The 3,841-nt window shown below is 38.4% G+C and overlaps 1 pseudogene; it reads left to right on the top strand.

Moving 5' to 3' along the window:
• Positions 1-949: 949 nt before the first annotated feature.
• On the top strand, positions 950-1,997 carry LOC121219824 (protein argonaute 4-like; annotated as a pseudogene).
• The last annotated feature ends 1,844 nt before the right edge of the window (positions 1,998-3,841 follow it).

The raw sequence follows: 3,841 nt of genomic DNA, 5'->3' as shown, positions 1-3,841 counted from the left end.
TATCCCCGACTTTTGTGTCAGGAGGGATAGCTTACCCGGAGAAAAGGGTTTGGAAATGAAAATCATCCCATCAATGTCATACATGAGGAAGAGACTGAACAAAGAAACCTTGAGGGCATTTGCCCTTACGAACCGGGAAGTTCTTTAAAAAATTAGACTACAGAAGACTTCCTGTAATCTTTAGGAATTTTACGGAGTAATATTCAAAACACTCTTGTTGCTCTAAAGCCTAGGTGTAATGAGATTTCTTTTGAGAAGTTGGCTCATGTTCAGACTTTTTTATTTTCAATAAAACATACTTTTATTATTTATCCGAGTGAATATTCTTTCATTCTGATTCTTTTGACCTTTAACATTCTTTATAAATTTTCATTTCATGCAAATAGTCATTCTTGAATTCATTTATTCCTTATATATTCTTTTGTGTGCTTATCATAGATCCCTAGATATCAATGACACGGGCAATGATACTACAGATTCAGAGTTCCTTTTGAGTGCGATATGTGTTTAGAGAAATCTCAGTACTTTGAAGGTGACAAAAATTGTGACTTATTTCTGAATTTGTTGAAAATGGTTTTTACCCCATGAAGTGGTGGTAGGAAATATAGCCTTAGAGGAAGGAAAGATTACGAAATTGGAATTAGCTGAGGAGACAAAACAAGACCTTGTTGAGACTATTATGGGAATTCAAAAATGTGGTCCAAAGACGCATGCAGGAGGATTTGCAATTGCCAGGATAAACATGAGGTTTTGGGGCATTGTTAGTCCACCATGGAAAGGGATCGCATCAGTTGTACAATGAATGCCAAATTTAAAGGAGTCAAGGCTTATGGGGCATGTATGTTATGGGCCCGAGCTCGTCAAAAGTTTCAAGCTGACAATGACTCATCTTTGTGGACGTCAACTACTCCATTAAGAGGGGGAGATAGCTTCATATGCCAATATTACAAATTCAAAAGTCATCCATTTTAAAAAAAAAGATTATATAACTGCACAATGCCAAAAGTTTGCAGTCTGTTCAAAGATAATGCGCCATACCACAGTACAATAAAGGTTGACAAAAGAAAAGAAAAAGAAGAAAAAAACAAATTACAGAAGATGACCGAGACTGGTAAAAATTGGCATAAGAAACTACCGCCTACTCTCTATGCTTACGCTGGGGCAAACACCTTCAGTTCCAGTTGTTTCAAAGGTTCCAACCATCATCCTTGGAATGTGTGCATTGTTTGGCTTTCCTGAGCAGTCTGATGTACCGTCAATAGTTAGCTCCAAGCGGTGGCCATTGATTTCCAGCTATGGGGCATCAGGCTGTTCACAGTCTCTGAAGCTTAAAATGATAGATTCTTTCATCAAAACCAGTTTTTGATAAAGTGGATGACGGTATCATGAAGGAAGCTCTCTTAGACTTCTATACAAGTTCAGAGAAGATAAAACCTGATCAAATCATTATTTTCAGGGATGGGGTTAGCGAGTCTCAATTCAATCAAGTTTTGATCAAGTTATTGAGGCTTGCAAGTTCCTTGACGAGAAGTAGAACCCTAAAGATTGTGGTTATTATTGTACGAAAAACCATCATACCAAGTTTTTTCAGCAGGGATCTCCTGACAATGTGCTACATGGTACTGTCATTGACAACAAAGTATGACATCCAAAGAACAATGATTTTTACCTTGGTACCCATGCTGGAATGATTGGAATCACGAGGCAGACCCACTATCATGTTCTCTTAGACCAGGTTGGGTTTTCGACTGATGATCTGCAAGAGTTTGTTCATTCTCTATCCTATATGTATCAAAGGAGCACCACAACCATATTTTTTGTGGCTCCTATTTGCTACGCTCATTTGGTAGCTTCACAGTTGGAGGCAATTTATGAAGATTAGGGATTCTTTGGAAACATCATCGAGTCATGGTGGGATGTATGCTCCGAGAGTAATCTCTGTACCTCAGCTTTCCAGGTTGAAGGATAAAGTCAGCAACTTCATTCTTGTCTGTTGAGAATCATTGAACCATCTTTTTGTAGGGTTTGACAAACAACAGCCAGGACTGCTGCTGGGGCAATCCCTTTCTCATGGGTTTATAAATCAAGATTTTTCCTCCAAGCTTTGATGGAGTCAAGAATTGAATACCTCTAGCAAATGTACCAAGAATGGATGACACAGACTTATGACAAAGAAGGTTCGTCCAAAAGAATTTCATAAAGAAAACCTTGTGCTGAAAGAGATCCTTCCCATGCAAAAGGATGCCGAATCGGGAAGGGCCATATGTTGCAAAGAGGGCTTTCTCTAGAGGTGCACTAATTTTGACAAGAAATGGATAGGAAGAATTTATCTGATCCAGTGAATTCAGACTCGGTCAAGGTGTACTTTGTCTAAAGGAGAAGGGAAGCCAAGGTGAAAACCCGCAAAGGGCACTTTGGGACTTCTATTTCAAAAAAAAAGGAAAAAAGAAAAGAAAAAGAGAAAAAGAGAAAAGAAAAGGAAAAAGAAAAAAAAATGGAGAGGCCAAGGTGAAAACCTGCAAAGGGCGCCTTGAGACCAAAGGGATTTTGAGTTGAAAACCCGAAAGGGCAGCTCAAATTTGGAAAGTCATGCAGTGACCTTGTTATACCGGATTCAACGAGAAGTGAAGTATGTTACATATCGAGGTATCAACGAATTACTTTGGATCTTTTAAACACATGTTGAACTCAAGAAAGTCTTCATAGAGCTGGTGTATAGACGCTCAAGCGGCGATATCTGGGGCATCTGATTTCTGTCCTATTTACTACCTTTGGATTCTTTTTCTTCACAAAGATATGTTCTCAGGTTAATCTTTTTGCATTCCTTCCAATAATTTGTCCAAATCTAATTATCCTCAGGATCAATTTATTTGTCTCCCATTATTCATAAAGCATGTTGCATTGAAATAATGATAGATGAACTAAAATATCTTCACAAACGAAGTTTTGCATACTACTCTGGAAATTTCTAGATAATACAAGAAACTGAAACAAGACAATTGTTTAAGGAATTCTCATATGTATGGGTTGGAAATACTCGAGAGATTTTCTTCTTCAGTCCAAAAGGTGGTTGGACGTTTTAAGCAATATTAATCTTAAGAAAGGATCATTTTATAAACATCTTCAGTGGGTCGTAACATTCGGGGAATGGTATGGTAGACCAAATTGATGGAGAAGATTCGAGGCATAAGAGCAGAGTATGATTGATATGTCGAGAAGAACGAGGTGGAAAGCTCGATAGATGAATGAGTGATGACATCCGAAATAGGAGTTATTTTCATAAACATTTTGTATCATAATATGTCTGATTAGGAGCATTTGACTCATTTCGATCATGGCATCTTCATTATTTGGCATAAGCATAAATTCCAGGAAATCAATTCTACAGGTGGATTCCCCAGTGGACAATGTAGCAAGATTGATTGAAAATTACAAAATTCAGCGCCTTAATCCCCTAAGCAGTAGGGTAACAGGTTAAATTTGCAGATCTTATCTCCCTAAGTAGTATTGGAGCAGATCGAAGACTGTCTTAATCCCTTAAGCAGTAGGGTAGCAGGTTAAATCTGCGGATCTTATCTCCCTAAGCAGTAGTGGAACAGATCGAGACTCGTCTTAATCCCCTAAGCAGTAGGGTAACAGGTTAAACTTGCAGATCTTATCTCCGTAAGCAGTAGTGGAGCAAATCGAAGACTCGCCTTAATCCCCTAAGCAGTAGGGTAACAGGTTAAATTTGCAGATCTTATCTCCCTAAGCAGTAGTGGAGCAGATCAAAGACTCGCCTTAATCCCCTAAGCAGTAGGGTAACAGGTTAAATTTGCAGATCTTATCTCCCTAAGCAGTA

Source organism: Gossypium hirsutum, chromosome A03, assembly GCF_007990345.1.
Source record: "Gossypium hirsutum isolate 1008001.06 chromosome A03, Gossypium_hirsutum_v2.1, whole genome shotgun sequence".
In the NCBI taxonomy this organism is placed as follows: Eukaryota; Viridiplantae; Streptophyta; class Magnoliopsida; order Malvales; family Malvaceae; genus Gossypium; species Gossypium hirsutum.
Note: the sequence above shows the minus strand (reverse complement) of the source record. Positions and strands in the feature narration are given on the sequence as shown.